Below are 19,521 nucleotides of genomic sequence, written 5' to 3' on the forward strand. Positions count from 1 at the left end.
TAGTTTCCACATTCATCTCTGGCACCCTTCCCCTTGTACAGCACCACCATCTATGCATCCCGCCAATCCTGCGGAACACACTCATCTCGCCAAGCAGTCTGCAACAAGTCCGCCAAGCGTTGCATCATTTGGGGCCAGAACATTTAAAGATCTCTGCATGCAAGCGATTCAGGTCAGGAGACTTTCAATGGTTCAGATTATGGACAGCTGCTTCAACCTCCTGGGGAGAGGAAACCTCTGCCAAGATATCCTTGACCGGGTTGGTAGGAATCAACCTAACAAAATCCTGATCAACGTAAGAAGGGCTGTTCAATACTCCTTCCATCTATGAAGGTAGGATCTCGAAGAAAATCCTCACCATCCCTCGAGCGCAAAGGAGTGATAGGTGATCTGGATGGTCCATAAACCGCACGCAGTAGGCTGTATAAGACCTTAGTGTTGTTCGAATCCGAGGCAAGCTGTATTTCCTCAGCTTTCTCCCTCCACCATTCATCCTGCATGTTTCGCAACCTTCTCTGCACCTCGCGCTTGATTGCCTTAAAATTGTCCTCAATCGATATTGCTCATCATCCGTCAAAACACCCCCGAGATAACCATGCAACACCCAGTCCTTTGAATCAAGCATAGCCTGAATTTCAGTATCATTCTCATTGAACCAATCCTGATCTTTACGCTCACAATAATCTAATACTTTTTCACATACCTCACAGACAGACTCCTTAAAGCAGCCCAAGTGTTTTCAGAGTCAATCACTTCCATCTCCTTAACTAATTTCTCCCTCGCGATATTGTCCATTAGACGGTAAACATTAAGGGATAGCCACACCAGGTCCCCTCGTGTTGGGCTTTACAACACACTTAACCTTTGTACGGACAAACCGATGACACGAACATTGTAGATATCCCTTATTTCACGTTTTCTGTCTAACACATAATCTATCAAGTGTCATTGTTTGGAACCAGAATGCATCCAGATCGTCTTGTATCTGTCCTTCTGCTGAAACACGGTGTTACCGATTTTAAAACCCATATCTGAACAACATCAGACCATTGCTACTGCACATCTTCAAAAACATCAGACCATTGCTACTACACTTGCCCAGCACATCCCATGTTCCAAAAACTCTTCCCACCCTAGCATTAAAATCTCTAAGAATGAGGATCTTTTCAGCAGAAAGAATGCGTCTAACTACACTGCATAATGCAAGGTAGGAAGCAACCTTTTCATTTTCTGTTGCATCCATAGTGGGTTCATAGACACTCAAAAAAGTTGTATAACGACCATTTATCTGAGTTAACCTCATAGTCATGATCCGGTCACTCACACCACAGGGAAGTTCTTCCAGGCTAAAAAGAATTGATGTCTTTATAGTAAAAGCCACGCCTGATTCCCTTTTACATCCATCTGATCTATCACTTCAGAAAATGGGGTAGGCCCCAGCCAACTCAGAAAACTGTCCAGCCTGGTCTCAGACAGCGCAACTATGTCCATGTCATAACGTTGAAGTTCCTTAGATACAAGAGCAGATCTACGCTCTGGAGCGTTATTGCTGACGGCAAGTCAAGAAGCGTCCGCACATTCCAACAGCCGATGGTCATTGTCATATATTTCCTCGCAGTAGCATGATGACAACCCGGTCAGGCTGTGGAGGGCTGGGGCACCTGCCGGGCCAGGCCCTGGAAGTTCCAGTTCCCTTATTGCCATTTACGTTCATAACTATATTTGTCAACTTCATTGAATGTGTTTGTTGTTTTGGGCTACAGCCAGCCTTTTTGCTATCGAGATACACACTGATGATAAAAAGTGTATCTAATTTATAGAGGTTACCTTCAGCACGGCTTACGGGAGCCCTCTCCGCCCACCATTAATATATATATATATATATATATATATATATATATTAATGGTGGGTGGAGGGCTCCCGTAAGCCGTGGTGAAGGCAACCTCTGTAAATATGCGATAAATAACTATAGAGTTTGGTGTAAAATATTAATAATGACGTTAAGTAGATTTATAGTTTTCACTAAAGCAATTAAACAAGTCAAATTAAATTTTGTGCTACTAATCCAATAACTATAAGGATAACAATATTTAGTCAATTTTGCTGCACTTTATTTAATGGATTGTCAATTATCATACGGCACTACATCAGTTATTGTTCACGAAAATTATTAAACAATAAGTAGAATGTACGCAATTAATTTTCCTCCCTTTGGAAATTTTATATTTTATTAAGTTAGATCAAGCACAATTTATATAATATAAATAATATTAGTAAAGATACGAGTTATTTTTTACAATTTTGAAGTTTATAAAATGTTTTATTGAACACACACACACCACATACATATATATATATATATATATATATATGTCAGGTCTTGACATGTGCTGCTGGTACCATGTAAACCAGTACTACCTGCCTCATGGTCGGGTCACCGGCGACTAAACTGGTTCCCCCACCAGACTTGTTTAGTGAGGAGGGTGGCTAATCTCTCTGAATGATTAAAAACAAGAACTTCCAAAGGGCGACTGAACTCTTTTTCGAGGTCAACAGCCAACTAGAACTCTGTGTGTTTGTGTGTTTTGGGTGGAGAGGGCTCCCGTAAGCCGTGGTGAAGGCAACCTTTCTAGGAGAAGCAAATCTCTGATTTAAAAAAAACATAAAGCAGGAGACCAGTTCCCGCATTAAGCTAGTATGCAGTTTAATTTGTTTTTTGGAGGAGTTAATGCAAACTCCATGAAATATGTACATATATTTTCCTAAACGCGTATATAGACTTATGGAATTATCTATTGATTTTAGTTTTACTAGTAATTTATAGTAAATGAATATTGATCATTTCATAATTAATACGAGTCGTGGAAAATTATGTTTTTAATCAAAAACAAGCAAAGAAAAACTATTAACAGTATCGTTTTTAGTATCGGAAAATAGGGTCAATTTTTTTCCGATTGTGATACTAATTCCGATATGAGTTTTTCGCTTCTCGATTCTGAATTAGATTCATTGTCCAACCACTAACACACACACATATATATATATATATATATATATATATATATATATATATATATATATATATATATATATATATAGTGGAGATGGTAATTAATAAAAACTGAAGAAAGTGCTCAATACTGTTGTAGAGCAAATATGCCGTGTAGCCGAAATAATAATGTAACTTAACAGAACGATACGGTAATAAAAAATAAAACGTATATATATATATATATATATATATATATATATATATATATATATATATATATATATTGAAGTAGCTTTTACCTTCAGAATTCAGACAATATGGGGCTATATAACGAAGCGCTAATATTGACTTACACTGTGTTGAGCAAAGAAAAAGTGGAGAAGGTTTAAATATAGGCTAAGCAATCGAAAAGAGGGGATGCCTTTCGAAAATATGGGCGAAAAAAGCCTCCCCTCCTTGTAGAAAAGTTGCCAGTTGAGGGTAAAGGAATTAATGTTTTTAGCTATTTTTTTTTTGATATTTGTCGTCTAAAGGGTCGAGATTCAAAACGATATAGATTTCGTGAAAATCCGTCGCCTCTGTCGAAGGAGCTAGGTAGAGATACTAACATACATACATCCATACATACATTTAAACAGACAGGTGAGATTTATATTATACATAATACTTAGTTTAGTTTGTAATTGCTTCATTTTTAAACACATGTCATAATTTATTACCAAACATTACTTATCTCCGCAAATCATAACAGTTCCTTCCATCTTTGTAAGTTATTCTCACAACGATTTGAATATTGCCTTCGATTCTATTCTAGAATTAACAGACTATAATTTCCGATCACTAAACAAGCATGGCGTCTCTTTCGATATCATTCTCTTAAACCTATTTGATAAAAAATATATATGTATACATCTTAGTGATTTCATTTACAAAATTATATTACCCATAATTGTTCACATACAAACCATGTTCCATTCTAGATATGCAAATAAGAATGATAGCTACAACTCCTTATCTTTTTGTCGGTTCGTAATGATTACAAACAGGCGGCGAATGAATATTCTTGTGCATACAATATACTTTATATTTTTCATTCAAAATATCTTTACGGTTGATTAATTTACTACAAATTGCATATGGAATTTTTTTGTGAAATCATTTATCTTCTTAGTTCGGAAATTAAATGATGCATTTAAATTTTCAAACACGTTGTCGTGATTACATTTCTCAAACCACACATTGAATCTTTCGTATTCTAAAACTATGTACATACATATTCAAAACTGCCGGCCCCATCTATTAACACGTCGCAAACTGAACACATTTATGTCTGCTTTTTGCTTTCATAATCAAACTCTTTCTTTTTTTTTTTTGGTAGTGTAAATATAATTTTCGCTACTTCTACAGAATTTGAACGCAATTATTTCCTTAAATTATCATGACTTCAATCGGAAATAACTTGTAGGTTTAGTTAGCAAACAGTGCGTGTGATTCAATCTAACTAATGTAAAAGAACAAAATATGTCCACAACTAACATAATACTATAATACCTAGACTACTTTACGTGAATTTTTCGGAGTTTATTTCCGAATTTCTACTTATAAAATACATTTGTTAACTTGCATTAACGATATTTATGTTTCCTTTGTATCTTTATATTAAGTTTTTAAAAACATATTTGAAAAACGTCAAGAAGTTAAATATAAAGATATAAACATTTGATATTATTTGAATTATTTGGATTAATCAGACAATTTTTCTCACCTTGTGTTATCTGCACAACGTTTCGGTCGATGTAACCCCTTCTCCAGGTGTATAAGTTGTCATGTTTAACAAAAGAGAAAACGGGGGGGATTCTACACTTTCGAGATTCGTATTTTTATTATATGCTGCGCAAGGAAAAATATATAAAGCCAGTAAAATAATCAGTAGATATTATTTCTAAACTATTTATGATTAAAATTTTAATTAGATTCATTACAAAATTGTAACAAAATTGACAAAGTAAGAGGGTTGCCGGCGAGACATAATGTTAAATCACGTTGTGCAAATAACACTTAAGATAAGAACAATTTTATTTTTAATCCAAATAATACGCACATATATATTTTGTTAATAGATGTTAAATACAATCGCATATTTCTTATAAAGCTATGAATTATAGAAAAGACAACTGTTTCATAAAAAATAACGTCTATGCAATTAGCAATATTTGCAATATTTGTGTTTTACTAAATGGTACATTTTCTTAATGCTTCGTCTTTTAACGAGAGATATTTTACTTGCATGCAACAAAGTTTTGAATATATTCATAAAAACAATATTTAAAGTTTTTAACATTAAAAAATAAAATAAAACTTGCGATTATTTTTAGTACAGCACATTTGTCACAACTGCCTTTTCATTTTGTTATTAAATGTTAAAATGTTAACGTTTCAGAATATTTATAAGGTACATGACAGAAAATTATAATCTATATTTGAAAAAGGTTAATATTCATGTGCAACTGCCAAGTTTCTGTTTTAATAAATATTACACTTCCTTCATGTTGCATTGGTTTTAGCATTCAAAATTATCTTCCGAAAAAAATATTATTAATATTTGAATCGACAGCATTTCCTTCCTTTTCATGTAATAAAGTATACAAGATATAAAGAAATAATATGTTATAGACTTTAACATTAAAAAAGTGTGTGTGGGAAAGGTCCCTTCCAAACTCCTTTCTGACTATTTAGTCTATATGATGGAAACTTGATATATAGGGTCTTTGGGCCCGTAGCACACTTTCATTTCCGTTTTTAGTCGGTGAAATTGGTTCTAAGAGATAAAAATTGAAAACAAATCAGTTGACTTAAGGAATATTAGTCGCATAGAAAAGTTACGCATGCTGTTTTTTTTTTGTTTTTTTTGTGCATGCTGAAAATAAAATATTCATAGCGTAAAGTCAAGTAAATTTAAAGGCTTCATAGCATCTATCAATAGCTCAGACGGTAACCATGTCATATATATATATATATATATATATATATATATATATATATAGGTATATATACGACGGTAAATCAAAAAGTTCTGAGACAAATTGAAGAAAAACTTTATTTATGGAAGTTGAAAACTTTATTTTTCTACATACGATCCGCCTAACTCAATACACTTCTGTAAGCGATGTTTCCATCGATAAATTCCTTCTTCATAAAATTCTGGAACTTGTCTAGTGAACCAGGTCACAACCTCTTTATTTGCTTCATTTATGGATTGAAATCTTATTCCTTTCAAATGTTCCTTCAGTTTTGGAAATAGGAAGAAATCACTAGGCGCTAAATCAGGACTATAGGGAGGGTGTGAAAGGATTTCCCAGCGAAACTCGCGTAAAATTGTTCTTACAGTCTTGGCCGTGTGTGCTGGAGCGTTGTCATGATGGAACAGAATTTGACGATGGAGCTTTCCTCGTCGTTTCTTAGCCAATGAAGTCTTCAGCTTTCTCAAAACTCCTTCGTAATAGCTTTCGGTGATAGTTTTCTGTCCTTCAAGAAAATCTAATAAAACGATTCCATCTTTATCCCAGAAAACAGTTGCCATTATTTTTTGAGCTGAACTTTCTGCTTTGAACTTGATAGGGCCTGCTGATCCTCTTGGTAACCATTTTTTTAGACTGAACTTTGCTTTCAGGATCGTACAGGTAAATCCATGTTTCATCACCGGTTATGACCCGTTCAAAAAAGTTTGCCTCATTTGCTTCAATTCTAGTCAGAAGGGGCAATGAAAGATCTGATCTCAGATTCAACTGATTCTGCTGCAACGCTTTAGGCACCCAACGAGCAGAAAGCTTACTCAGACCAAGATCTTCTTTCAGAATTGAAAAGGTTGACCCAAATGAAATGTCAAGCTCCTTAGCAATCTCATTCACTGTTATTCTCCGATCTTCTTCAACAAGATTCCTGACAAGCTCGATGTTTTGAGCATTTTTTGATGTTGAAGGCCTACCTTCTCTTTGGTCATCTTGAAGATCATTCCTACCATCCTTGAATCGTCTGATCCAACGATAAACAACAGCTCTAGAAGGTGACGAGTCTCCATAAACATTTTGTAGAGCTTTAATGATTTCCGTCGGTTTCCATTCCAGTTTTGTTAGAAATTTAATGTTTGTACGAACTTCAAATTGGCTCATTTTGGACTGTCAAAAAGTTAATATTATAAAATATTATCTGAAAAAAAGAATAAAAAATTTAGAATGCTGTAACTTGTCAAATTTGTTAAGTAATCAGTAGTGCAATTAAACCTTGTTTTGCTGCTCTATTTTCATTTAGATTGAATTTATATCACTTGTCTTAAAACTTTTTGATTTACCCTCGTATATACAGGGTGACCCCCAAAGAGATAAAAGCAAAATGGAGGCCATCTAGAACATATGCTGTAGAACGGACAAAAAAGACCAAAGGCCCTAGTGTTTTGATATGATGTTTTGAATATAATAAACTAGTTATGACCAAAGTTTCATTTCATTCAGACAAAACGCCAAGAAATTTAAAAACAGTAATCTACGGACACGCGTGTTTCAGAGACCGACTCCTCTTCAGCGCAGCTTGACTGTTGTTAGGATTCGAACCTTTGACCTTATGTATTTCAGTCCAGCACCCTAATCCATTACGCTATGATGCCATAGACGATTTAGTGCTTCGTTTTATCGTTTATCTGTTTACCTAGTTTTGTTGTTGATTTTTTTTAAACGATATTATGGTTAACGTCTCTGCCTCGGAGAACCGGTGTATTTTTTTTAGAAAGTCGCCCATTTTTTATTCGGACGTATTCTTTTTATTTATTTATTTGTTATTATTAAAAACAGTATAAAAACATATATATATATATATATATATATATATATATATATATATATATATATATAATTTATATCACTTGTCTTAAAACTTTTTGATTTACCCTCGTATATATATATATATATATATATATATATATATATATATATATATATATATATATATATATATATTAGTCATGAGTCATATTCTAATGAATATAAAAAAAACAGAATCATTACTTTAGTTTATTTTTACTAGCTGGACCCGTTAACCGGCTCGTCTGGTGGAAGCAAAACACAGGTCAAGAATGGAATCGTTTAAAAGACACCCCTCTTATAAATAAATTCAACTATGGTTTTTGTTCGTGGCGACTGACGTCCCTGGAATATAGCACGACACTGGCAGGCGTAGCCCAAATGAAATAATCTGGTTTCCACTGTCGGACATCGTTTTCAAATGACAGCTAGTAAAAGTCCTAGTCTGTGATTGTCAGCATTCTTGGTTACTGGCGATTAGTACTGGTTTTGGTCGATAATCTGCAGATACTTGCGGATTCTAAAAATCATTTAGGAGAAAAACATTATTACATATTTTTTATCATGTCTTAATCAGTATAATTTCCAAAAAATTACAAAAATTCGTCTATTTGAAAAATACTAAAACGTAAAAAAGAAAGTTTTCGAAGTTAGGAATTCTCACTGTATATTAACTCTTAAGAGTAATCGAAATAAGAGGTAGATAACTGCCTTCTACCGATAACAGTATCTTTTAAGTCGCTCATCGTTTTCCTTCTTGGAATACTTCAAGGATTTTTCTTCTAAAAGTTGCTCTAGCAAACCTTCTACTGGTCATTCTTTTTTAATATTACAACCAAGAAGGAAAAAATAGTCCTGACTGTTTCCGTTTTTTACTCAAATCCCCCTCTGCGGTTTTGGGGTTTAGGATAATCAAATCTTCCAAAAATAGTATTAAATTTAATTTCAGTTTTACGTCATCTTTTTTAACTTGTTAGGTGAAAGTACAGAATAATTACAAAACAACCTCCTTCTGTAGACGAAGAATGTTTTTTAAATAATATCGTAACAATTTCAGCATAGTAACATACGTGTATAAGAAAGCGCAAAGATAATCTTTGAAGTATCGATAATCGCTCAGAAAAATTAAATTAAATAAAGCACTCCATAGAAAGTAAAAGTGGTAAAAAAAAACAAATACATAAGAAAGGAGTGTTTCTGTAGCCAATAATATTTACTTCGAAACCTAGCTGCATAATATTTTGGTGTTTTATCTTATTTGAATACGTTTATTCAGTTCTGAAAAGAAAGTGTCCTCATGATAATCACAGAGTTGAAGCTTCGGTAATTGGTCAAAAATATAAAATGAAATCAAATCGTCAACAAGAATAAAATGTGCTAAAGAAAAACAAATATAGTCTCATAAAAGTCTTGATAATCGCTCAAAAAAAAAGAAAATTAATTATTGGTATCCGTAAAAGAAATATATTTTTAGAATTGTTTGAGGACTAGTGGCGTGTCTGCATTTTGTGCATATTTTCAAACAAATACAGTGTATTGAGTGTTCCGACCGCGCAAGGAAATCGGAATATACGTTTGTTTACATTTTATGGTAGTTCCTTCTACGCAAGGAAAAAGTTAGCAATGCGAGTTAAAATACCAATAATTCTCAACCCTTTTGTTAAAGCTGATAATAGTAAAATTTTAAGGGTTCTAATATTTAATTTTTATAATTTTGAGAAATTATCAAGACTTCAGAATGATATATAGTTTTGTTAAAGTAGAATAGCTGTTTAGGTGATTTAATTTTATATGTTTGTGCGATTATCGAATCTTAAAAAACGTTCTGTATATATATATATATATATATATATATATATATATATATATATATATATATATATATATAGTCGAAAGAAGATTTGAATTAAAAAAAAATGCAAAAATAAAGAATGCAGTTTAAATTCCCGGATGGAAAAAATATATTTACTATAGCAGACTTAGCACCTACATAATCCGACTTTTAAAATGTTTATACATATATATATATATATATATATTATACTTTTAAAATGTTTATATATATATATATATATATATATATATATATATTCATGATTCATATATGTTAACATGCTGAATTGAAAAAATAAATTGCCAGTATTTATGAAATATTAGGATAATATCAGGATTACCAGTATTTAATGTAGATATTTGTTTTTTATATGCTATAATTTAGCAGACTTAGCACCTAAATAATCCGACTTTTAAAATGTTTATAATGATAAGAGTATTCATTTATATAAGGATGAAGAAAAAAAAGCCTTTACTAAAATTGTTAAATAGAAACAGCCTTAGCATTTGCATAAGCCGATTTCGCAAAAGTCTTCAATTTTAAAACAGAATTTAACTACATAAAGATGAAAATATAAAACCTTAACTAAAAGTTTGTAAATAGAAAACGGGGATCATCAGCTGCTTACCATGAAGCTGTTTCGGAGATTTAAAAACAGGACAGCTGTTTAATACATAGCTCTCCAGTGGATAATACCACTTCCCCAATAAAAAATAAAAAATAAATAAATCGAAAATATTTAAAAAACTAAAATAATACGGTTACTATTTTTACTAATATATGAAATAAAATAGATTAATTAAATAATAAAATCGAAAAAGAAAAACTATTAATAAGCAAGTTTAGGATTACAAGATCCATTCTTCGACATGTCAATTAGCATAATAATGCTATGAGAATAAAAATGTATAAAAGCTTAACTACCTTAGGTACCAGAAAGGCAAATAGATAAGAGGAAGGAAACCTAGCCATACATATCTAAAAACCCAATATAAACAAATGCAAAAATAAAGAATGCAGTTTAAATTCCCGGATGGAAAAAATATATTAACTTTACCCTATCGCAGACTTAGCACCTACATAATCCGACTTTTAAAATGTTTATACATATATATGTATATTATACTTTTAAAATGTTTATATATATATGTGTATATATTCATGATTCATATATGTTAACATGCTGAATTGAAAAAATAAACTGCCAGTATTTATGAAATATTAGGATAATATCAGGATTACCAGTATTTAATGTAGAGATTTGTTTTTTTATATGCTAGAATTTATTCTTAGAATCCATCATGCAATTATTTTACCGCAGTAATCTTAAAAAAAGTATATTCCAGTTAAATTTTAGCTTTACATCATCAGTTATTAATTTGTTAGTTGAAAGTATGCAATGCTGCAAAACACTATCCCCTCCTCACGTTTGTTCCTAGCGACGCCATATTGTAATGTTAGGAAGTGTTCTGGAATAAGAGAATTAGCGAACAACCAATTAGAGGCAGCAGACTTTTCTGAGGGAGACATTATTATTTTATTATTCTAGTATGGGAAAGATAATGAATGGTATGAACCAGTTACGGCCGGTGTAAGCATAAAATCTGTGGACATATAAGACCTTGGTCAATGTAGGGGTAACCCTTCATACCAATTGTCACTATCCAGCACCCCTACTCCCCGGGGAGTTGGTCCCCATTTCCCCTTCACTCCTCACATTAAAAATAGGCCGTGTGCCTAATTTACTCGGTGGGGAGCAAATAAATACCCTTTCTTGGCCTTTTGGCCAAGATCAAAGTGTAGTATCTGTTCCGGCAGATACTGCACTTAAGATGATTTGTACCAGTCAATGGAGGGGAAACCCTCTATACTGGGACAATTATTATTTTTGGTAACCAGAGTGCCCCCTTTTTGCCTACTTTTAGGGGAGCTGGTTTTTACCTCACATTAAAAACGGCCTTGTGCCTAATTTGCTCAGTGGGGGAGCAAATAAATACCATTTGTTCCGGCAGATACTGGAAGCAAAGACCATATGTGGGAGCAATCCCATATATAAGTTATTGGTCAATGTAGGGGCAACCTTTCATACCAATTGTCACTATCCAACTCCCCTACTCCCCGGAGGGTTGGTCCCCATTTCCTCTTCACTCCTCACATAAAATATCGGCTTTGTACCTAATTTGCTCGGTGGGGGTGCAAATAAATACCCCCTTTTCTTGGCATTTTGGCCAAGATCAAAGTGTAGTATCTGTTCCGGCAGATGCTGCAAGCTATTACTAGCTATGACTAGCAAAGACCAGATGTGGGGGCAACCCCACATGCCTGACCATTAACCAGCTCCCATTTCCCACCTCTCGGGAGCTGGTCCCCTTTTTCCCTTCCCCCTCCCTTCACTCCTCACATTAAAAATCGGCCTTGTGCCTAATTTGCTCGGTGGGGGGCAAATAAATACCATCTGTTCCGGCAGATACTGCAAGCACAGGCCATATGTGGGAGAAACACCACATATAAGACCTTGGTAAATGTAGAGGCAACCCTTTGGAGTTGGTCCCCATTTCCCCTTCACTCCTCACATTAAAAATCGGCCTTGTGCCTAATTTGCTCGGTGGGGGAGCAAATAAATGCCCTTTTCTTGACCTTTTGGGCGAGTTCAAAGTGTAGTATCTGTTCCGGCATATGCTGCAAGCAAAGGCCATATGTGGGGGCAGCCCCACGTATAAGATCTTGGTCAATGTAGGGGCAACCTTTCATACCAATTGTCACTATCCAATTCCCCTATCCCCCGGAGAGCTGGTCCCCATTTCCCCTTCACTCCTCACATTAAAAATCGGCCTTGTGCCTAATTTGCTCGGTAGGGGCGCAAATAAATACCCCCTTTGCTTGGCCTTTTGGCCAAGTTCAAAGTGTAGTATCTGTTCTTAATACATGCGGTACTTATTGTGATATAATGTGCGGTGATCACTTTTCTGTATTAATTTAATGTAGAATGATCACCCACTTTACAACCAGTCAGTCTCAAAGCCATTCAAGTTATTCTCCAGATCATTCAAGTTGTTTTGGAAATATTTCAGTTATTTTTTAATCATTCAAGTCATTCTAAAGGTCATTCAATTCATCCTTATGTTCGTTAAAGTCATTCTAAGTCATTTACTTTTTAATTATTTAAGTCGTTTCAGCTCATTTTTCGGTCATTTTAGTTTATCTTTAAGAATTTCATGTCCATCCTACATTCATGCATTCATTCATTTCACGAGAGTGCGCAACTAATGGCTATCGGTCTTATTTTAACGATAAATAGGGTTAAATAGTGGCTTCGCCTCAAAGCTCATGTTGATTTATTTAGAAAGTCACCCATAATTTATTTGGACGTATATAACATTTTTATTAATTTTATTCTTTTTAAAACAATAAATTTTCAACTAAACGAAATATATTTTTAGAATTCATATTGATAAAGTATTGAAGTATATATATATATATATATATATATATATATATATATATATATATATATATATATATATATATATACCAAGTATCCCTAGATTTACACTTCAGGAATATAAAATAGACACTAACCCCACAATTAAATGTATTTTTACCTTTGGCATTTGTGATATTAAATTTCTGTGTAAAATTCTCTGCTAAGGATTTTATTTTTAATTGTGAGTTTAAAAATTGGTTAAGTAACTTAGTATTTGTTGATGTGTGTGGTCGTATCAGATTGGAATTGAAAATCAATTGAGAAAAGTGCCAACATCTTCTAGAAACAAAACCAATATCTCCACTGCTCTATATGCATCAGCCTTTATTTAAAAGAACATTTGAACCTAACGATAATTGTTTTGTAAGCTGGCTTTTGTCGATAAACTAATTCTAAAACCATGGTGTTCCATTCTAGCAGAGGTTTGGCTGCAAAACAATGAGAATACATCCTATCCTAAACAGGTCAATTCTAGGAATGGTTTTAATCGTATTTTCGACGCGAAACTTCGTTGACAGCATTGATATTTAATCTGCACAGTCGCATAATAACTCCTATGCGTGAGCGTGCGTTCACAAATCCAAACTACACCTTAATCTAACGCAAGGTATTGCACGTACACAGAAACCCAGAGTTACATCGAAAACATACCGTAGCCTATTGTTTTCCTCTAAATTAAAATGGTTTAGAATTAACGCGAACAAAAGCAAAATATTCATCATGTTCGATATTGACAAATATAACGCTTTGATATTTTTATTACTTAAAAATCCCATAAGTCTATGAGAAACAATTTTTACGAAATTAGAAATCGATATAACTAATTTGATAATAAATTATAAACTTTAAAAATGGGAGATCTTATTTTTATTGCTTTACAAGTTAATTATTTAGCTCGTCGTTACATTCTGAGATTCAAAAGATATGCCAGGGATGCTTGGAGTTTAATATAGAGATGATTTATTCCCCATTGTTAATTGTAGTGATATAAATTAATAATAAATTCTTTACACTCTTTCTTTTAGAAATTAGAACTCAATATAACTATAAATAGCATCATGCTAAATTTTTACATAATATTAAATTTAAAAGATAATTTTAAATCTTACTATGAACCTACTTAATTTAATATTATGAAATTAAATTAAATTATATTAAGACTTATACAACATGACAGACTTAAAGAAATTACAATTCACAGACGCAGTACGAAATAATCATTTAAATACTAGTTTTCTGTATGTTATTAATCTTAAAAGTTCTATTTTTTTCAAAAAATGAAAATGAAAAGACTGACTAATGATAAACAAATGCACAATTTTCGTTTTTTTTTTCCTTTAATTTGCACATAAAACTATATGCTTTGTAACACATTTTTTTTTCACTCTTAAAATTTCGCACATAATCTTTTTTTCTCACCGAGTTATAAGTTTCACTTAATCACCAGTACCTTAGCAGTTTGAAATTTCTTCAGAATTTTCTTATCTATTCCCTGCTTGCTTTCATTATCAAAATTCATTCTATTCGTTAATTTAGTCGTATTCATCGATTCGGTGTTTGGAACTACATTGTCATACATTTTGCTCTTCCAGAGTTTTTTTCCAAGAACTGTTGTTTCTTTTACCTTTAACCTTGTTTCGTATAACTGAAGCCAATAGACATGCCTTGTATTTGTGATCTTTCGTTTTTATTAACTCCTGCACATTATGTGGCCCTAAGGGAATTTCCATTTATAAAAACCTGAAGAGGTATGTTGCTGCAAGACTGAAAACATTCTGTTATTTAGACGTGCAACATCATCGACGATATACCCGGAGGTATTTGAAAGGTGCATTACACATATTGAAAGTAAATCTTACGCCTCTATTTTTAGTGTAGATTATAATATTTGGGATATACCAGCAAGTTTTAGGTGTTTAATGTTTTGTCAACGTTTAAGTTATTAACTCTGCTTGCTCTCAATCGCCAGCGCTTCGATGTATTGATTCGTCGTGTCCGTTATTGATCTTCCGTTTCAAGTTGCTTATGCTAATATTAACAAAGAAATCCCAGCAAATGTTCCGACTGATATTATCGCAGCTTAACATCTTGTGCAAAGCTTAGAAAGCGAACGGCGTTTATCGACAGCGAATGAAGTAAAAAAATATTTCAAAGAAAATGGCGTTAACATATTTTTCTCTGACCCCAGGGGGGAAAAATCACACGAACAAACTGAAAACGAGAAGATAAAATTGTAAAAGTTCGGGATTTTTAAACGTTTACATTATGAGGAGCTGTTCAACCGAGTGTTCTGTGTTGTCTTTTAAATACAAAAGTCGTTATATCTTCTCTTTCCGCTTCCCAAACCGATAATACTGACTTAAAAGAACAATCTTAAAGGCTTCATTTTTTAAATTTACTTTTTTTAAAGATTAAAAGCAATTTAACATTGCTGTTACGTGCAATAAATGTTAGAGCAAAGACGATAAAGTATGAATTTTAAATGTAGTTGTAAAAAGCTAATATCCTGAGAAAATACTGATATAGTGAGGGTATATTAGTTAGAGGGGATATGATAGAAAAAGAGAAATATACAGACAAGAATAAAATGGAGCAGATTAATATTCTGAAGAATCGAAAATAGATAAAACTAAGAATAAATCTCCCAGAACACACACACACACACACACACACACATATATATATATATACATATATATATATATGATTATATGCAAAAAGAGGTATTTTCAAATATTTTATGTAAAATATGTGTTATCGAATGAAATAATTTTACTATTACATATAGCATGTAAGTTTGAAAGCAATTAAGTCCTAATTTTTAATGCCAGATATATATTTAATATTTTTCAGTAATTATAGAAATTTGCACTATCAAGAGATTATTTGCAAAAACTAGAATTTAGTATTTTTGCTCGTAAAAAAAACCCCAACGATGAATGAAAAAAACAATATAATCTAAGAAATTAGCAAAGGAAGTTTACGCTACAAATTCATAAAGAATTTGAATAGAGATCACCAAAAAACCAACCAAATATGTCAAATGGGAATTCAGCCAAAAAATAAGAAATCAAAGAAAGCAACGTATGTCACATAAAAGACAATTAATAAGAAACTCAAATGCGTTAATTGCGTTCACATTTGGTTACACTGTTGACAAAGTAAACGAAGTGTACAGCATTAAGGGAGTTTACTGATGTAAAAATACAATAAATAGACTCATTTTAATGAAAGAGACATGACATGAATAAATAATGTTGCAGTTAGAGTATATATATGTATATATATATATATATATATATATATATATATATATATATATATATATATATATATAAACTGATTTCAGTAAAATTTTTACAGATTAATCAAAGATCACCCTTGCCCGATGGATGGGTCCACAGATGAGCAAGCTACATAACTCAATACAATTTTTAAAGGCCAAGTATGCAGGGATGGAATCATGATATGAGCTGGGATTTTTAATAATGAGTCTGTAGGACTATTTAAAGTGACAGACATGGTTAAAATGTATTCCAAATGTTACTGTGCTTTCGAGAACAATATTTCCTTAGCTACCTTGATTAGAATTTTTACCTAAGCATTAATCTATGGTCTTTATAGAAGACAACGAACTAAGTCACGTATCCAAGTTTATAAAATCCTGGTTCAACGAAAATAGAATTTGTTAAAGATTGTTTTGAGATAGTTGTCAAATAGAGGTTTCATTAAATCATGCTGATAATTTTCAAGAATGATTTTTATTCTTATAGAAGATAATTAAATAACATTTGTGACTCTGCAAGTTAAATTAGCTGCTAACAACGAAGCCGCAACTAAAATTGCGAATCCAACATCAGAGTTGATAATACGCTGCTACGAGTTGTGACAGAGAAAAGAGTATTTGTGCAATAAATTTTAGGAGGTTCTTGTTATCTTTGGTTAATATATATTTTATTTTTAAAATAAAATATTTATTTTTATTTTTTCCTTTAATAAATTGATAAAATCTGTTTTAAATATTTTCATTATATGTTTTACATTAGTTTTACAATATATGATAGATACATTAGTCTGTTTTGTGAACTTAATATGTTTCCAACCAAAGACAATAGTTTTCTCTATCACTATCAATCTAAGTTAATAATTATTGAAGAGAATCTAAACAACATCGTAATAGGAGTTTTAACATTAAAGACGCAACTTCCATAACATGCTCAAAATCTCTAGACTAATTCTGTGTATATATATATATATGTATATATATATGTATATATATATATATGTATATATATATATATATATATATATATATATGGCATAACTTAGTTATAATGTTCTAGACATGCAAGAAATACAAACCTCTCATCAACATACGTTCGGAAATTCTTAATTATAACGATTAAATTGAATATTCATCAACACTTTTCATTGTAAACACATAACACATACAATGTGTGACAGCGCACTTTAACTTCTACATACGATATACATAAACATTATCCTCATGATAGGAGAAGAGATACAACAATTCTGGTTCTATTATTCTCACCGATAAAGAAAGGCATAATAAAATGGCACACTATGAATATAAATCCGAGGAAATTAGTAGAAAGACTAGTAATCCAGTGTTATTGCAAAAATAATATATACAAAACGGGCATATTCATACATATAAAACTTAATCATAAAATATGTCATCGATTTTCTAAAACACATACATAATTTATACATATATACATATACATACACACATATATATTTGTATACATATATAAAGTTATGTATGTTTATATATTATATGTAAAATATTCATCCATAACTGAACTTGCAATTCCGTATTATATAATATACATTACAGGCCATGCGATGAGTAACATGTATAGTTATTTTTTGTGAAATCAACCCCCCCAAAATACGAATCTAACAAAACCAACAATGTAATAGATAATACAATGATGTACATAATTTATTAAGTTATATAATGTAACACATATGAATCTGACCCCCAATTTATTAAGTTATATGATGTAATATATCTAAATCTGACCCGCAAGATCGCCATGGGCATGGAATATGTGCCTACATTAAAGATGGCTTCCCGTGTAGCAGGGATATTCCCATAGAAGACCCTAATTTACCTTATATGTGCTTTCGGGTTGCACTTGCTTATACCGTCGCATTTATATTTGCCTCTATCGCCCCTACAACAGCGGAGTTACTATCTTTAAGAGTATAACTGAGAAAAATGACCACATCCTGTCTGCTCATCCCTGGCTAACATTCACATTTGCGGTGACTTCAAAGTCCATAACGTGGAATGGTTGACCCACTCAAATAAGACAGATGATGAGGGGAGGTTCTGTCATGATTTTTCCATTGCCTATGACCTCACTCAGATTGTTCGCGAGCCCACCCCTGTGCCCGATACTACCGATCAGTATGCAAGCTTTCTGGACCTTCTTCTCTCAACTTCCGCTGAACTATGTTCATGTTCCGTTCTATATCGTCTGGGATACTCCGACCACTCCGTTGTATCAGGTAAGATGAAAATGAAATATAATAAGTCTTCAGACGTACCTCTCCACCGTACTGTATACCGATACTCTATGGCTGACTGGGATAGCTTCTGTACATTCATATCTGACCTACCTCTGCATTCCATGTTTAAAACGGATGTGTCCTTTATTGTATCAGACCTACCGAATGGTTAATTGTAGGCATAGACCGATTCATACCATCCAAAAAATTCCAACAAAAACCTAACAGCCAGCCATGGTTCTCCCCAGAATGTGCTGCTGCCATCGGGCACAGAAATCACTTTTTCCATAGCTACCAACATAATAGATGTACTGAGACTAAAGCTGCTTTCAGGACTGCCAGCAACTACTGTAAAAGAGTAATAAAAATGCAAGAGAGCTATATGTTCAGTCCGTAAAATCCAAAGTACCTGAGCAGCGGTTTGGTTCCCACCAGTTTTGGCTATATAACGAATAGGATCCCGAACAGAAGCGTGCGTTCTATCCCAACCATTATCAATGGACTTGAGGTCATCTCGTCAGCATCAGGCAAGGCCAAACTATTTGCCGATAACTTTACAGTTAGTTCTACCCTATGCGACGAAGGTCATCAACTCCCCGTATTTCCTCCTATAACACAGAACACGCTAGGTAACATACAAATATCTGTGCGTGAGGTCGCCAAGCTAATCAAGAACCTTGATTCCAGTAAAGCAACTGGCCCTGACGGCATTCCAATTATAGTGCTGAAAAATCTTCAACCAGAACTTGCCCCCATACTTACAAAACTATTTAAACGTTGCCTTAAGGAGAATTGCTTTCCAACAGCCTGAAAAAC

General features: G+C 32.9%; 2 pseudogenes; both read left to right on the forward strand.

Annotated features, from left to right (window-relative positions):
* The first annotated feature begins 11,446 nt into the window (after window positions 1-11,446).
* Window positions 11,447-11,593, forward strand: LOC145284296 (U2 spliceosomal RNA; annotated as a pseudogene).
* A 959-nt stretch (window positions 11,594-12,552) lies between these two features.
* LOC145284853 (U2 spliceosomal RNA) lies at window positions 12,553-12,679 on the forward strand (annotated as a pseudogene).
* Window positions 12,680-19,521: the final 6,842 nt, after the last annotated feature.

Source organism: Euprymna scolopes, chromosome 1 (assembly GCF_053919585.1).
Source record: "Euprymna scolopes isolate OS-2025 chromosome 1, ASM5391958v1, whole genome shotgun sequence".
Taxonomy (NCBI): Eukaryota; Metazoa; Mollusca; class Cephalopoda; order Sepiida; family Sepiolidae; genus Euprymna; species Euprymna scolopes.